An 18,517-nucleotide genomic window follows, 5' to 3' on the forward strand; every position below is an offset into this window, starting at 1 on the left:
GGGGGGGAGAGAAAGTGTTCATTGCAAAATTAGTAATTTTTCATTGAGAGAGTCTACCTGCAGTCTTGCCTGGGATTACTGTTGAATTAAAAACTCAGAACAGGGTAAGTTTGAACCCTTTAGTATGCAAATACTCTCCTGGGGCAATTGCACCCACACATGTTATGTCTTTTCAATGCAATGGGTAACTGGTTTAATTTAGTTAACAGGCTGATGCTTTAGGCATACTGCTCCACTGGTTTGCACATGATTCCAGCTTTAATACTTTCCTGAAGTTTAAATTAGAATTTTGACTGCTCCTGAACTTTTGAAATTACTTTATCTGATATATAATTCCAGTAGCTCAATGCCAGTAAAAATGCTAATTATTACTTAAGTCCAAAGGTAAGTTGAGTTTGTGAAATGCAATAAAGTCAGATTTTCTAAGTATTTTTATAATGTCCTTTTGCAAATGTCATAAAATTTTAAGATACTAATAATTCTACTACTTGACAGCATTATGAATTATGAACAAAGCATATTCTCCTTTCATTCCCTTTTGAAGGGTGTTTTTAATGCAAGTAATAAGCAAAAGTTTCAAGTTCTTAAAATACAGCTTCCTTGGTCAAACTGGCTTTAATATAATCAAGGCAAGTCCACCCTGAGCTTCCACAGAGTCATACATTGGACATAAATGAGAAAAAATAAATTGACAGAGAAAGAGAGGATGAAAGTACAAAGAGTAGATATTTTTAATTAATGACAATTCTACTATTGCTGTAGTTTGCAAGAAACAAGCAAAAAGGGAATAAAAAAGCAGATGATATAAACGTGATTCATAGTGGTTTTGTGGTTAGCTTTTTTTTAAATTTTGTACCAAAACAGTCTACCAAACACCTGAACCATGACACTGATAGTATTAATGCTTTCTGATGGCTGTAGTCACCTATTTATTTCAATTACACCTGTTCTGGGCTGGACAGGAGCTCACATTGGTGTATTTCTGTGTGCACTTTTCCAGTTTTCTCAAAAAGTAAACTAACATGCAAAGCACTGAACAAGCTTTATGCTTCACAGAGAATGCTAATAAGCAGTAGTGAAGAGGTTGGCATTTTTCTTTCTGGTCCAATAACAGTGGGAATGTCTATCTCAGATCTCAGGCCAATATTGACTACATTTTAAAATACATTTGTACGCCTTTTATTTCTGTCTGAAAACCTAGTTGAGTTTAAGTTGTGCATCTGACCAAATTTATTCAAGTATTCCTCATCTTCTTCCACACTAAGAAAGCATTCTGATTTCAAGTGTTTCTAAGTTACCTGCCTTAGATTGGCAACTACTCATTCTGTCTCTGTCTGGGACTTAGGATATACTGTCAGATTCACTGTAAAGCAAAGCCTTTCCTTGAGATGAGGCACTCGGCAATCTCTCTGACCTCCCAGAACACAAAAGCCTCCGGCCTTCCCTTCTCTCTACAGTAATTTATTACCACCTTCCTCACCATCCCAGCAACACCTTTTGGGTACTCCAGACTTCTCCTTTAATTCTGAGGTAACATGGCAGAAAGCAAGGAACAAAAACTTAGCAAAAGAAACTTTTCATCACTTACCTGTTTCACTTTAATCTCTTGAGAGTTAGCCAACTGACTGACCCTTCCTATCTCTCATTCAGTCTTCTCAGCATTTCGCTTCAGGCAGAAGTCTCATGTTTGCTTCCCTATGTGATACAGCCTTCTGCTGTACCATCCTGCAACCCAAGCCATGAACCAAAGCTTTATTGCACAAGGTGCTGTAAAAACATTGATCTAAAAGATGATTTCTAACCCCCCAAAACAGATAAGGAGCCAAACAGCTAACAGACTTTTGTAGACTCTTTACTTGGTTTTGGATGCTTTGTAGGAGCATATATTTTCTACTTCAAAGATGATAAATGAAACCTTTTACTTGAAATGGGGCCCCAAAAGATATTCAGGGAAGAAGAATGAAAGGAAGCGATAACTGAGAAACTGTAAAAGGAGCATCATTTTGCCTGAAATAGCTTGAACTAATTACAGACAAAAAAATCAGACTACTTTAGAAAACAGCCTGGTTACAAAATTAGACTAAAAATTTGATCTAAACTTCCCAAAGACATGCAACAAGTTAGTGATACCCATTTTCCATTTAATATTAAAGGAGTCTTGTTTTAGTGATTTGATAATAAAAGCATGACTGCTGTGATGTTCCTCATATTCATGCCAAGGTTTCCACCTGGAGGAGTGATGATACCCTTAATGTTCTGCACGTTAACATCTAAAACTTGGGTAAGGCTTATGAAAGAATGGGTCAACTTGTGGTTTTCAGAACTTACTTTCTGTAAAATCCTTAATATTGTATTTTATTTTGTGTTTCTATTGTGGGGTCATTTGCTGTATTATATAATTAATATTTTCAGAAACCTTCGAAAGTTATTTCTTTGGAGAACTTGGCTTCTTTGGATAAATTCCTTGAGCTCCTGATATGTAATTCATGTCAGTAAGTCAGCAATGTGCTGCTTCTGTATGATGGCAGCTTTCAAGAGCTGTGTCCTAATGTTCTCCCTGCCCTGGATGATTTGAGTCTCTCCCTGTTATTTTGGGGGGCTTTGAAGAAGGCAAAACATCTGTGGTGCCATGTGACTGGGTTTGTAGTCAAGAGAAATTGCTGAGGCACTAGATTGGTTGGCGTTTTCCCAGTGAAAAGTATAGAAGGGGTTATCAACAATAAGCATGCAATGTAAGTCTGCATTGTTTACATTTAAACATGTTTTCAGCATGAAGTTCAAAATGGATGGGTTAGGAAAAAATGAAGTTCCCAGTGTGATACAGGCTGATCATAATCTGTCACAACAATTAATGGCAGTCAGATGCAAAGACAGTCTGAATTAGTCAACTTCCAGGAGAATTCCTGAAAGAGGAAAAATTAAATCAATGGCTGGCAATACTCAGAATAGGCTGTAACAATGAAGAGTAAATTATCTTGACACCAGTAATGTGAAGCTTAGAGGGAGATGAATAATAGTAAATGAGTAATTAAAATATTTCTTTTCATGTTTAAAGTGTTATTAAATGTTTGTTGTTTTGATACAGAATGGGGTTGTTGACATATCTCTTATGAAAAATTAGTCATAAATATTATAGCTTTCAGTTCAAGAGTGGCATGAATTTGATTGTTAACCTTCCTTTCAGATTTACTCACAAATGCTCTTTAAAATATTTTCTTCCATTAGCATCTTTCAGGGCCACTGGGATTAAGCTTATGTCAAGCAAGAGATTTGGGTTTTTTATTTGGTTATCATGAGAGCTGCTTAGTTTCTGATAATTTGTAGTAGATCTAACACAGTTTCATAATACCTCAGCCTGTGACAACGTAAATTGAAAGTTATCATTTAATGACCCGATAGATGCACCATAATATCGGTTCCTATTTTCATGCCTGGAAGAACAAACAGATATCTTTCGACTTTGTTTTTGAATACCTAAGATGTTTATGAACTCCAGCAGACTATGTATGCCCCAGCTAATATTGTTTTAATATCATAAAGCTGCCCTGGAGTGAAAATATCCATTTCTGTGGCAGCTTACTGGAAAATTCTAGTCAAAACCAATTATCTATGGTTATTTTCAAGCTTGTAGATCATTCATTATTAATGGATGAGTTAATTAAATTAATTTCAGTGAAAATGTTGAGACAGAGCGATTCCTGTTGAGGTGATATGCCAAGATATGCCAGGCGATGTCTGCTTCTTCATTAATTTTGTCTTGATTGAGGTTAGGTGAATCCCTCTGAGAGTCTCTTAGCAAGCTTTAGTCCTTTAGGTGAGAATCAATTTCTACTAAACGCAGTCTTGTGTGTAGCGGTGATTTGTTTTTCTCTTAGCTCAAACAAGAAATTGAGAGTTACATTAAGCCTTCCTATATACTGACTGCTTTTAATTTCTTAAGCATGAAGATTAAAGCTGCCTCCTTGTGCAAAACATACCAGGAGCTGCTGCCTTGTGTTTTCTGGTGAGTAGAATAGATTTTATGACCTTGAATTAGGTTTGACCACTGGATGCATATTTTAGGTTTTCAGTAGCTTCTGTTTCAAGAACAGATAAGTGGAAGCAATGCAAATTTTTATTAACAGGAGGGGAATTCCCCTGAGCTCCAGCTGCTCCAGGCCATCAGGAAGGTCTGAGCAGTGCTGTGCAGCTATCTCATGATACCTATTAGAGAGCTTTCACCATTTAAATTTCTCAGCTTGCCTTGTACAGCTAGACAACATGACCTAATTATTTTTTCATATGTGTCTCTGTTCACCAGGAAAGACACACTGACAGCAATTTAATTAGATGTTGAAATACTTTTCGTTAGTGACCAGAACTGGAGATGTGCATGGTGGCAGAGATTTCCTGCCCTCCTTGCTTTTTTTGTTTTGGTTTGTGGTTTTTTTAGTGAATGAAGCTTTTCATAGAGCATGCTGGAAGTCTGACTGTCTGCCTGACAGAACTTAAGACTATGTGGTCTTGTGGTACGGTCCTGACAGTCAATACAAGGAGATTTAACTCTTGTTTGGCAATAGAGGGGCTTGAGGAAGTTCCTTCTTTTCTGAGCTTTCTCCAGCATACAGCCTGCTGGAGAAATATGGCCAAATAGGCCATACAGTAAGATCAGTTTTGGTAGCATAATTCCTTTGTATCACTGAATCACAGCATGGTTGACTTCGGAAGGGACCTCTGGGGGTCATCTTGTCCAACACATTCCCCCCCCCCCCCGCCCCGCTCAAGCAGGGCCACCTAAAGCTGGTTGCCCAGGACCATGTCCAGACAACTTTTGAATATCTCCAGGCAGGGACACTCCACAACCTCTCTTGGCAGCCTATGCCAGTGCTTAGTCACCCTCTCAGTAAAAAATTGTTTCCTGATGTTCAGGAGGAACTTCGTGTGTTTCAGTTTGTGCCCATTGCCTCTGGTCCTGTCACTGAGCACCACTAAGAAGAGCCTGGCTCTGTCTTCTTTGCAGCCTTCCTTCAGGTATTTGTACACATTGATGAGGTCCTCTCTGAGCCTTCTCTTCTCCAGGCTGAGCGTTCCCAGCTCAGGAGAGATGCTTCAGGCCCTACATCATCTTTGTGGCCTTTCACTGGATTCTCTCCAGTATGTCCATGTCTCTCTTGAACTGGGGAGTCCAGACCTGGACACAGGACTCTAGCTGTGGCTTCACCAGTGCTGGTGATGAAAACTATTTTTGTTTAATCAATAGTGACATGGAAATGATAGTGAATGAATTTGCATGTTGCTGGACACTAAAACCCTGTCAGGGCACCAGGGGGGCCAGTGGCCCCACCAGATGGGTCAGGGCAGGGCCTGGCAGCCAGGACCTGTCCCACCACCCCAGCCGGGAGCAGGGCAGCCGGGGGGGCACCGGGGCAGCCCTGGGCATCGGGCACAACCCTGGGGACGGGAATGGGCTGAGGCCAGACTCCTGGGATGTGGGCCCGTGGGTGGGCAAGGCTCAGCGAGGCCCACGGCCGGGCAGGGCAGGGCTGTGGGGAGCTGGAGACCGGCCCCGCTGGGGCATCGCCGGGGCAGGGACTGGCAGCCCAGGGACCTGACGTGGGGTCTTGGGCCGTGGGCAGTGTCGGGGGAGCCCTGGACCTGGGCAGGGACAGTCGGGGCTACTGATGCTCTCAGGGACGTGACAAATATTGGGAGTTGATTTCGTCTTTACACTCAGTTTGGTTTTATGGGACTTTGAGATTGGCACTTTTATCTAAGAACAGTACAGTGTGTTGACAGAAAGTATTATATTCCACAGTTCTGTGTTTATTATGTAAATTTTTTTTTTTTTTTTTTTTTTTTTTTTTTTTTTTTTTTTTGAGGAAAAGCTGTCAGTAATGTCTAAAATTGCCCCAAATAGCACTGTTAATCTTATTTTTCTTGTGTATGTTTGCCATATTTAACTGTTTGGCATGGAGCTGTTTGGATAAGGTAGGCTTGCCAGGTTGAGATTTGATCTCTCATAAAGAGAAAAGTGAAGAATAGGAAAGGCTCTGTGCAGAAATTAATCTTGCACATATCTTATAAAAAACTTTTATACCTAGAAACAAAGACATAGAATGTAGTCATCTTGGTGTCAACTTTGACTTTTTTCCCATCTTTTCCAAATGAAAAGACAATAAAATTTGTTTCATATGTAAGCCTATGAAAACCTGCTGAACACAAGCAGTTAAAGCTGGTAATCAAGAATTTTGAGGTTTAAATCTGCATTGGACAGACGCTTTGACTGAGCAGGATTTATAGGAAACAGGCTGGTGGCTGGTGATGACTGCTTATCACATGACAGAAGTGAAGGTGATAAGGTGTTGTTATAGGAATTAGGGCAGAGGCAGTGTTGCTTTCTCCCTGCTGTCCTCAGAAAGTGCTGTAAGGACAAGGAGGGGGAAACAGGGTACCTAGAGCTGAGAGGGGAGAGGTACTTGAAACAACAGAGGAGACTAAGGAGCCAGGGAGTGAGATAGTTCAGGAAAATGGATCTGGGAGAGGTCTGCACTGATGGGAGAAATACTAGGACTTTATGAAGGCAAGGTTTCATTTTAAAATGGGCATAAATCGGTGCTGTTGCTGAAAAAAATAATCTCACTCTACTTCCATCATTGGCTGCTAGTCTTCACACACTCTTCCTGTTCTCCAGTCCATTAATTTGCCAAAACCATGCTTCATTTTAACCCAGCACAAGACACAGTGGGAGTGGAAATGAGAGTCAGGGAGAAGGAAAGAGGTGTTAAGATTGCTGCTTCTGATGCTGCATGGCTTCCATCTACTTATTGTGGTAATGAAACTACAGCCTGGGAGGAGCTGGGAGAAGAGAGTGAGTGAGTGAGTGGAATAACAATGGGTATGAGATGCTGGAAGGAAAAAAAAGAGAAGTAAATGGGAGGTAAAGGCTAGAGCCAAGGACAGGCTGGAGCAAAGGGGTACTGAAGAAGGCATAAAAAGTGCTAACTCAGTGCCTCAGCATTTCTTTTATATCATAAATAGTGTAATAGTTACTGGAAAATGTTTCCAGTTTCCATGTGCTATGCAACTCATGTAAACTGTGAGACTCTTTCATTATGATCACCTACCCTGTTTCCTTAGGGGATTAAGTTCTGAGTATCTGAAAGTTCTTAGCTTCCTGATGATCAATTCTTCTTGAGAGTCAATATAATTGGAAACATGTCAGAAACATTTAAGACAAGATTTTTAAAAATAAATATCTTATTTAAAAAAAATAATTAAAAGAATATCAATGTTTAAAAGTCATGCATCTAAATTGGGAAATGATTTTTCCAGACTAATAATCTGATTAAAACTTGCACGTGAAGTGCAAACATAATGTCAAATTAAGAGTTTTTGTTCCTGACTGACTGTGCAGGATAGACAGTGTACGTAGAAGCAGCACCTACTCTGTTTTCTCCTTGCTCAGGTTTTACTTCTGCGTTAGTCCACATTGTTCAGACTCAGCTCTCAGTAATGAAGTATTAATTTCCTCCTGCAGTTTTCTGATGTATTTAGCTGTTGACTATCAAATGCTTTGGGTAGATTAATTTCTTTTTACTTTATAGAGGGGAAACAACAGCCAGATTAAATTCAGAAACCAATTTGGGAGTCTCTATTGCATATACATAAATATGATGAATTAAAGGATTATCTGTGACAATATAGTTCTGGCACTTGCGACTTTTTCCATTGTTTGGAAAACAACGTTCTGTAAAAGTATGTATTTTGCACAAGATCTCCTTGGGCTCTTTATGGTCTTTTTACGTCATTGCTAAAAACAGAGGAGAAATGTGAAGTAATTTTGTACTTTAGAAACCTAGAAAGTGTCTGTGGGAGCTATTCATCTGTTTAACAGAACACTACAGCAGATGTGGTCATAGAATTAAGTGAACTCTTATAATTGTATTAGCCTTCGTCACAGTTTGTAGATGTGGAATTTCACTGCAGTTTTAAATGGTGTGATGTATCTCTGTGTTCACTTTGAATTACATATAGATGAGCTCTTTTCACATAACTGTGAAATCAGGAAGTAGTACATAATGCCATAGTATTAATTCACTGAGGAGGCGGACTTCACATCTGCTTTTGAATACTGTTGCCACATGCTCATTTAATATGGAAGGGTTGTAAACATGGAAGCTAACCATGAAATGGAAGGCATATAAATGTGTCAAGTTTTGAGATCTTCATTGTGAGAACACGTGCTGCTGCTTTAAATTGCAGTCAAAATCTCTGCAATTAAGGTATGACATGCTTTTCTGGTAATGAAGTTTTCCAAATTATTTTAAAAGCATATGATTTTCCTAAAGAATCACATGATTATTTGAGCCTACTACTTAGATCCTGAAGTATCATGCTTGAATTACAGGCTGTTAATTTCACTTTAATTAGAAAATCACCTTAATGTCCAGGTCCGGTTTTAATGACAAGGAGCCTTCAAAGCTTCCATTCATTTGGTTTTACTTATTCAGTAGTTAGATGCACTTAGTTTTAAAGCTTATTAATCCATTATCATTTAGGGACAGCAATATTAATCAGTTAAAAGTCTACTGTATATATTAAAAGCATTTGCTCATTCAGATTGTTTAGTGTTTTTATTAAAATCTATTTAAAACTGATTAATAGGAATTTATGTATGAATTTGTTCATGTGAATGTAGATAACATTTAATGAAAGTAAAGCTCCCAAACATTTAACTTAGATAAGGAGTCACTTAATGAGCTTCTTATAAAACCCAAGCTACTTAGCATAAATAATCACATTATGATTTATTGCACTTTTGCATAGTTAAGGAAGCAACTCACAAGTGATTAATTTATGTTCTTAACTTTAATTTCTTTGCAAAGTAAATATTTTCACATTTAAAAAAATCAGTATATTCTTCATTGATTGTAATTATTTTTCATAATGCAGTCACAAACTCCAACCAGTCTTCTATCTTGGCCTTTAAAATAAATTACTTCAATAGATAAAAACAGGTAACTGCATTGGAATAATGGATGTTATGAAAAGAAAAATAGAAACAGTCACATCCAGTTAGAGAAGCTATGGTAGTACCCGCAGCACAAAACCAATAAATTTGCCCAAGTAATTTGCTCTCATGGGTATGTGATACATTAATAGCCAGCTTAAAACATCTGAAAGACACCCACCTCCTACAGAAAACCATGCTTGCGGTAGAGGAAAGTGCGTCTTCATTGCATTCTCCTACCTATAGCAACTTCATATTTCATAGAGGCATCTTATGTAAACTGGAAAGCTTAATATGAATTCTTCCCTAGATATTTCACAGAGTCACAGAATAGTTGCTGCGTTTGGAAGGCACCTCTGGAGATTATCCAGTCCAATCCCCCTGCTCAAAGTAGGGCCAACTAGGGAATAGATTGTTCAGGACCATGTTCTGTCATGTTTTTAGCATCTCCAAGGATGGAGTCTACAAATGTCTCTGGACAACCTGTTCCAGTGTTTGACCACTCTCATAGTAAAAACATTTTCTTGTGTTTAGAGGGAATTTTCTGTATTTCAGTTTGTGTCCGTCACCTCTTGCTCTTTCACTAGGCATCACTGAGAAAAGCCTGTTTTCTTTGCGCCACCCCCCCCCCCCCAAGTTGATATAAATGCATTAATGAGATGCCCTCGAACCTTTTCTTCTCGAGGCTAAAGAGTTCCAGCTCTCTTCGCCTTTCCTCATGTATTAGATGCTCAGATCCTTTTAACATCTTCATGGTCCTTCACTGCACCTGTTTTGGTATGTCAACACTCAAAAGAAGCACCCAGAGGACTTGCCATTGTCTATGCTTTGTGCCAAGTCAGTCAATATTGTATAGGCATTTTGTGTTTCCTCATTTTCAACCATTTGAGTCTGAAGTAGCTTATTGAATTTTTAAAAGCTTAGGTTTTGTTGCATGTGATGTTTTCAGAAGGCACAAGTTACCAAAACGAACTTTAAATCATCATAAGCAACTTTATTTTGGTATTATTTTTATTTAAAAGATTAGTGGTTTTAAAGAATACCTCAAAATCAATCTATGTCAATGAAGCATTTAGTTTATATAGTGTAATTTATAACTGTGTTATCACAGATTCATACCTCTGTAGGTACTGACTTGACCTGGAAAACATGTAAGTCCCACCACTGTTTTAAATCACCTATCATCTTCTACTAGAGACAGTGAAAGAGTGAAATAAACTGATATAATGGGAAACAACTACAATGTTAGAAACTGTGATAACAACAATCCTACACTGTCAAAGAGCTGTAATTGACCTTTTAATGCCTCTCCTTTCACCAAATGTGCTTGCTATGTCCAATGTTACTTTTACTTAAACTATTCAGTAGTTGAAGGCATACCTCTAGTGAGTTAAATTCCAGATCCCCAAATATTAATTTATGACAAGGATCATCAACTTTAGCTCAATTTAATTTCAAAACCCAAAGTGTGCATTGAAATTTCAATGAATATTTCTAGTGCTAATTACTCAATTTCTATATTTATAAGGGAACTGGCACCTCATAAATATCACATTGTGCTATTATCTCCATATGTGCCTGTTGCCTCCAAATATAGAAAATCAGCAATTGGCACTAGAAATATTCATTAAACTTTGAAGGTAGATAAATAACAAGTAGGAATGCCATTTATTTATTACAATTTACAAAGCAAGGAACATCTAACTGCTTCTCATTTGATTAATGTGCCCCATACCACCAGATAAACTAAATACTTAATCTGACTGAATTACCACTAGATAAAATTCGTACTAGTTAGTAAGACAATACGCTAAATGGCTTGTGAGTTTTGGCATGGCACAACACCTTGTTAAGTTTTGATTAGCCGCACCTCTAATGTCAGGATTGCAAAATGGCCTTAGAGATACCTTTTTTCCCCACATCTAGGACTGATTTTTTTTCCAAATAGAAAACAAAACCACAAAGTACACCAGGGGTATACTTTGTGTCAGGAATGTTGTTTCTTCCTATTTTTTTTTGAGAAGCTGTCAAATCTTCAAATCAGTAAGCCACCTGTATTGAGAGCTGAGTCAGACTGGAAGGTACAAAACTGAGAAAATTGACTTCATTATACAACATAATCTCTCCAAAACACATTCTTATGATAATATCTGTACCATGAATAATCTAGCTCGTTTCTCTTTGCACATACTAACTGTTGCTCATTTGGCGTGGCACTTCTTGCTATGTAGAGCAGATGATATGAAAAATTTTCAATATCTGTCCAGATCTCAGTCTTAAGTATAAAGGTGATTGAGTACAAAGTTGTAATTTTCTCCAACAGTATTCATGTCTCCCTTTACAGCAAAGCTCAGGGCAGGTGAAAAATCAAACCAGCATGTGTAAAATGTGTAAGCTAGGGAATCTTAGGGTTAATAAGCTGCCTTTCCTACTCTTTACCCTTTCTTTGTCAGTGCTTTGATTTATGACTTGGTTGTCTTTACACGTAGCCTCAACTATTAGTGATACATTTGAAATATAAAATTGTTTTTCCCCAAGCAATTCAGTTTCCTTTAAGCATACACTCAACAGAAAACATTAAAAAGAAGTATTGATCTTATAGGTTCTTGGAAATTAATTATTTTTTAAATGAAAATAGAGATAAAGAAACATTTAGAAAGTCCTATTGTAACCTCAGACTGATTTTCATACTATCTTAAGGTTTGTTTTCTTTTTTTGCCAGTGTTAGGGCTTAACATGGAGATATTCATGTGTTTCTAAGGAGATCATTCCAATTTAGATTAGTTTCATATCTCATATAAGCCAGTATATTTAAGTGATACATGGCTGCTTCATTTACACTAGACCTGATTTTTTTTCTGTGTGTGTGTAAAATGATTGTGTGTGTTGTAAAATTATTATAGCAGGTACCACAGGAGAAAGGCTTCACATTTTCATCTTTAAAAAAAAATAAATCTTTTAGGATTAAGAGGATCTTTCAGATAATAGGCTTATCTGTGCTGAACACAAATGATACTTATGGCTAGAAGCATAGAAAAAGAAAATATTACCCACTGATTATTATAACAAACTTCATTACCCAAATGAGCCTGATTGCAAGTGTCTGTAATGGTAAAACAGACTAGAGATTGGGAGGAATAGGAATTGAACCAGTGTGCTTTTGTGATAGGTGATACTGTTGTGTGAAACTTTAGCTACATTAGTTAGGTTTTTAGGCAATATTGTCTGCCATCTTACACCAGGAAAATCTGTAATATTTTACTGAATATTTTGTTGTCCCTCATTCTGTGCAACAATCCATTTGGGGACAATTGCTTTGAGAATGTAATTTTCTGCGAAACCAAAGTAAAGCAACATCAGCATTCACTCTGTGATTTTATCCAGCTAATTTGTGTGTAAAAAATATGGAAAATGAGGGTATATTTTCATGACTCACTAATGATTTGAGGTACCTAACTCTGCCTCAAGATTTTGAAACAGATAGCCTGGTTATCTCCCAGTTTGGGAGGCAGTCAGTGTGCTCCAAAGACCAAAAAAAGACCCTCGATGGCACAGAGAGAGATTCGCCAAAGGGAAATCTATGACTGTCACTTATTACATAGAAGGGAAGAGAAATGATTTGCCAATAGCAAGGGAGAGCACAACACCTGGGACTGGAAGCCCAAAGAGAATAGAGATCAGGATGGTTTGAATAGGCTGCAGCAGCAGCTCAAGCTTAATTTTTATATAATGCTTAAGAATAATGCAAGCTTTGCTACAGATGTCTCTGTTAAATTTATCTGTGTTTTATTTGTAATTGACTTTTGCTTTCTGAAGTGCTACTTTATGGCACATATCTGATAAAGCATAATACTTTCATAAAGCAAACATTTCCATACAATGATTTTATTTCTATGACTTATCAACCTTGTACATGCATGCTTAATATTCTCAACAGATATTCTCACCTCAGCTTTTGAGAATGTGTAATGTGCTTAGCATTTTAAAGTAGGATAAGCAGAAAAACTTATAAAATGGAGGAAATTTAAAGCAGGTAGTGACAATAAACACAGTTTTGCTGGCTGAATTAAGAGTGGAGTCTACTCCTAAAGGAACATTGAATATGCTTTCAGAAGCTTTGGAGTGTGTAATGACGTATGGACTCGGAATGTACTGCAGCACTGTCCTTAAAATAAGGGTAAACCTTGATATAACTTAACATTGCAACTTGAAAGGGAGTAAATACATAGAAGCATTGTACAACTTTCACCCTTATATGTACTTCATGCTGTTGGCATTAGAGTATTTTATTGTGCATCAGATAAGACTGCCCCTTGACTTTGCTTTAAATTTATTGTCTTTTTTTAATGCACTGCTGAAGGTGAATAGATGTCAAGAATGATACATTAGCTAATGTCTAAATATATTCATATCGAGAATTTGAAGGACAGTTAGTTAAATGCAGCTGGACGGCAAGAAAATAAATGACAGAGTTCTCAGAGTGTCACTTAGAATTTCATGGTTGTCAGTCATCAGAATAAATTCCAGTGTGCCTATAATGGGGACTCTAATTATATACATAAGAGGAAAGCTGATTTTCTATTTTGGCTCTTAAATTAAAAAAAAAAAAAAAGTCTTTCAGTATTAACTCTTCTTATAACATTTTTATATATTTAGGAGTCATCTGTACCAAGCTTATCGTATCTGAGTGCTTTAAGTATGAATGCTTGTATTTAAAATACTGCTTCAAGACCACTATATATTTTAATTATTAATTGATGTATTGTCTGGTAAATACATGATGAATTAGACTTGTTTAGTCATGATTCTGTAAGAAGATTAAATTAAATCTTTTCATTTTCAATTGCTTACCAGTAAACATGGTTATATTATTACTGGCAGTTACCAGATATTACTTCTACTCTAGGTGCAATGTTAATCGCATTAGATCTCACAGATGGTTGCAGTCCTACAGACTGGGTGTGTTGAAGTTCCTGAGAAGTCAGAGGATTCAGCAATAGTTATTAACGTAAATGTCTCTAGCTGAAGTGACTTAATAAGTGATGAAGTGCTGGCTATAAAATATTATACAGCCTTATCTCTCTTTCTGGTGATTACTACCCTTGTCAGGATCTACTCGCCTCCACTGTGCCCCAGTCTATAAAGACCATAACCTGTACTGGGTGTAGGTGCTGGAGGGAGGCTCTGCGGGGGCAGCCGCCGCTGTGAGGAGAGACTGGGGGCTGCCCCGGGCCAGACCGGCCCCAGCCGGTTCCCGCCGGTTCCCGCCGGCTCCAGCGGCCCCACCGCCGGGCACAGCTGAGCCCGTCAGCCTCGGGGAAAGCCTGGGGAAGAAAGGGCAAAAGGGCTGAGGGAAACGGGGTGAGAAACAGCCCTGCCAGCCCCGAGGGGAGAGCGGGAGGAGGGCAGGAGGTGCTCCAGGCCCCCCTCCCCGGCAGAGAGAGACCCCCGGTGGGGCAGGGGTTTCCCTGCAGCCCCGGGGAAGGAAGGCCCCAGGCTGGAGCAGGGAACAGCCTGAGGAGGCAGGAGCGGCAGCGGGGAGCCCCCACGGGCTGGGCACAGGGAACCCTGCCCCGTCCCCCTGCGCCCCTTGGAAGGAGGGGAGGAGGTGGAGGAGTCGGGGATGAAGGAATGGAGTTGAGCCCGGGAAGAAGGGGAGGGTGGGGAGAAGATGTTTTAGTTCTTGTCTTTTTTTTCTCACTATCCAGCTGTATTTTAATTGGCAATAAATTAATGTTTCCCCACGTCAGGTCTGTTTTGCCTGCAATGGTAACTGGTAAGCGACCTCCCTGTATTTACCTTGACCATCAATGAGCTTTTCCATCCTCCTTAACTCACTGAGCACAGAAACTAAACCATTTTCAGGGCTGGGGTCCTTGAAAGTTTCCTCTAATGCAAAACCTTGACTACACTGCCTGTTTCAGGGCTGTGAGAACCTGCAAATTCAGCTGTCAGTGCTTCACTACGCAACAGTACTCACACAGGTATTGTTGGTGAAGTGTGATATGATGCAGTCGCCAGCCGTTAATCTGCTCTTGTGGCCAGTGGTCAAACTGCTGGTGTCATGTTAGGATGGCCAGGTATTTCTTGTGCCAATATTTCTTGTTGCAATACCTGCACTGCTCCTCTTCCCTTTTCTGCCATGTTCTGCAGAGAAAGCAGGAAATAAAATGGCCACTCCTAGCATCAATACTTACATGATCTATGGGAAACTGTGGAAGGCTTGAAAGTAGGTGGTTGTTGGGCATATGCTATTTAACAGTACACCCTGATGTCGCTGCAGGCACAAGTGACTGCCAGATTTTTTCACTGACGTTCTCAGCAGTATGGTCAGGTCAGAAATGTAGGGGCTTCCTTAATCTAAGACTGGTCTGACTGTAACACTGTTCTTCTATGCATTAATCACCATATGTTAATTTTAGTAGGTGTTGACAACCTTGTGGTGGTATGAATTTTTAAGAATTTGACAGGATGTAAGTTGTCTAGTCCCAGGGTGGGGAAGTAATTTCGGGCCTATCCCTGACTGGCAATGAAACAGTATTATAAACGAGGAGGTGGTATATCACTTTGTGGCATAGTGTTTTTTCTAGAAAGATTTTATGTGCAAATGCAAAGGAGGAGAAAGATGTTGTGTGAGGGAATGGTGAAAAATGTTTCTGAAGGCCAGTACTTCTTCAGGAAAACGTATGTGCTTATTTCAGCTGCCCGAAGGGGGTGCCAGTCAGGTTAATAGAAAGCCTGTAACCTTTTACTGGTGCTGAAAAAAATCGGCTGTACTGGGCTACATCCCTTAGCACACACAATGGCCTCTTTCTACTCAATGGCTTATGACTTAACTGCCTTGGTTTTTTGCAGTGCTCTTGATGGTTGTGACTATGTACACACAATTGAGCTAATGTTCTTAGAGGACAATGCCAATAAAGATATTTAGACTTATACAAAAATTGTATAATAATGCTATTTTGAATTCTACAGCTTCTTTCTAGCACAACAAATTTATAACAGGAAGTTCTTTAGCAATATTAATGTAGAACTCTTGAAAAAATATTTTAAGCCTTAATTAGAGCTTTGAAAAATGACATCTTTAAGTTAAATATGCTTAGCTTTCATCTTCTTGCAGAAACATTCAGCTCTGAAGTAATTTAGTTGATTTACAGTGCACATTTTAATAGCAAACCTATTATCATGTCAATCAGGACTTTCCATGTTTTCTTTTCTTTTAAGCAAATAAAACACTCCAAATTAGGTCTACTTAAAATATTTGCAATAAAAGGTGTGATAAAAACTTGAACAACTGCAGTTAGTACTAAAGGCTTATTTTAAAGTTTTCCAGAGTTACCGTTCCAGAAAACTGTACTTCATCTGAGCACTTCTGAGGTCATATGGAATATAGTGTTGAACTATTTCTTCCCTGTAAAATTAAAAGACAAAACAAAAACCTGATATTTTTACTTCATTGACATTAGAGTCAACACTCATTCCCAACTGTGGGGTTTTTTTTATACTATGCTGTCAAAGTTAGCACACAAATATTAATGATTTTATCAGTCTGATAAAATGCAGAAAATTGTACTACTATACTGTTGGCAGTAGTACCTTTTTTCAGGATTGTTTCACTATTTTTTACTACTAACTTTGCCTGGTATACCCAAGGTAAACTCATGTCTCCCTTTCTGAGCTATGAGAAGGCACAGAGGTGTGCCTCAGCACAATTCATTAGAAGATCATGTCCTAACCATGTGTTGAACTTGATTTTGAAAGACAGTGGGCAGTCTAACTTGGGTCTAGCCAAGGGTTTAGGCAGATGATTAAGACAATAGATTTACTTATTTTTCAAATATATGTTTACATTCTGTGCTGCTTTGGGTTCCAGCAACTGGAAAACTTTCAAAACTCTACAGTAGCTAACTCTTTAATATTATGTGCTCAAGGTAACACTTTGTTGCCAAGCAATTTGATTTGATTTTTAAATACAAGAGTCACCATGTGCTTTTGAAACACTGTTTTTATATTCAAGTGGTGAAAAAAATATATGTTGAAAGTTAATGGGTATCTTGAATATGCTTTTAAATCTTAATTTTCCTCATCTGTGCCCCTTGGGCTCACCATGACTTTGGCAAACAGTCTGTTTTGCATTTTGTTTTGTTTGCTACAGTGAACTTTTAGGAGAATGCGTGGCTGACAGAAGAATGCAAACTGGTAGATGCCAGTTCATTGCAGATGCAAAACATTTTACAAAATGTAAACTCCTATGATGATCTGATCTTGTTTTCTAATTGCAAGGAGCAATTTTAGCAGAAGCAAAATGTGCTCCATCTGGCTTAAAGAAAAAAAAAACATAGTAAGGCTTAATATAAACACATGCGTAATTCTGCTCACACGGATTATCATTCTAACTTTTCTACAGTGGTCAGTGGTAGATGCTTAAGGAAAGAGGAGACAGGGCAATTGCATAGTAATAGTTTCCCAGGTCCCAGTTGTGCAGATGCAAGCACTTCCTGACTTCAGAACTTCCTAATGTCATATCCCTGTTGCTGTTTTAATATCATTAGTAATTTTCTTTCCCTCACTGAATGTATCTAATTGTTTGGGTTGAAACTCCCAATGGTTTCAAAATGTTATGGCTCAAAGGCATGGTCAGAGAATTTACATAATAAGCACACACACTTTCTTTGTCTAAGTATGTCAGCCTAGGAGTTTTCCTTGATTATTAGGGACAAAGATTTAAAATACCCCCCCCCCCCTCCAATTTTATCCAGAGAAAAACATCTTATTTGTTCAACACTGTAATTTAGAGCTAAGAATCAAACAGCTGGTGCATAATATGCTTGTTATAATTTGAATTTCTTTTACCTGACAAGATTTTTTGGGGGGGGGGGGGGGGGGGGCGGGGAAGGGTAAGGAGTAACTTAGCTATTCTTTCCTATATAGTCTCAGTGGAATCCAGAGCAAAATGGAAATGGGGACATTTAGCTGTAAGATTTTTGCATACAAAATAAATGGCAAAGTTTTAAGGGCACATGCATTTGAATACTATAATCAAAATGTCATTTAATGCAAATTCCAAAAGTAGTATCAACACAGAATTATAAATTTGACAGTGAAGGGCCTTCCATGACTAAATAGTTAAAGAAAGGTTAGGATATTGCTGTCTCTATCATGCTTCTGTTTGGTCTTCTAAGTTCCTGCTATTTCAATTTGGTAAAAAGTAGGTGGTGGTGTAATTTTTTATTTTTTTTTAAACTATAGGACACTGGTTTTCAGATTTCTGCAGATATGCCAACATATCACTGTCCTCTTAAAATGGAGAAATAACCATGCATGTAAAAATAGGCAGTCAAAAAATTACACTTGGCCATTTAAAGAATATTCAGTCAAATCACTTTAAGTGGGAAGTGAAAGGGGTTTTATTTTTAAGCTTGATAAAGTGTGTATTTTAAGATTGGAAAAGCAAAGTAGACCCATCTTAATTTCTGGTAATGCATTCACTGGAAAAGGGCAACATTCTAAGATATATTTCTATGTTCC

Source organism: Buteo buteo, chromosome 20 (assembly GCF_964188355.1).
Source record: "Buteo buteo chromosome 20, bButBut1.hap1.1, whole genome shotgun sequence".
NCBI lineage: Eukaryota > Metazoa > Chordata > Aves > Accipitriformes > Accipitridae > Buteo > Buteo buteo.